The sequence below is a fragment of the Loa loa genome, assembly GCF_000183805.2.
Source record: "Loa loa unplaced genomic scaffold supercont3.793, whole genome shotgun sequence".
NCBI classification, from domain to species: domain Eukaryota; kingdom Metazoa; phylum Nematoda; class Chromadorea; order Rhabditida; family Onchocercidae; genus Loa; species Loa loa.
The window spans coordinates 9,396-9,616 of NW_018108973.1; positions in this window are offsets into that span (position 1 = coordinate 9,396).

Sequence of the window (221 nt, forward strand, 5' to 3'; positions counted from 1 at the left end):
GATTTTTTACATTTGAATATCTTTGCATATTATGCAAATTTTCAATTCCATTTCGAATATTTTCCATTCTGTTCCAAAAAATTTCCATTTCGAATATTTCCCATTCCGTTTCGAAAAAATTTCCATTTCGAAAAAATAATTTTTCATTCCATTTCGAATATTTTCCATTCTGTTTCGAAAAATTTCCATTTCGAAAAATAATTTTTCATTCCATTTCGAAT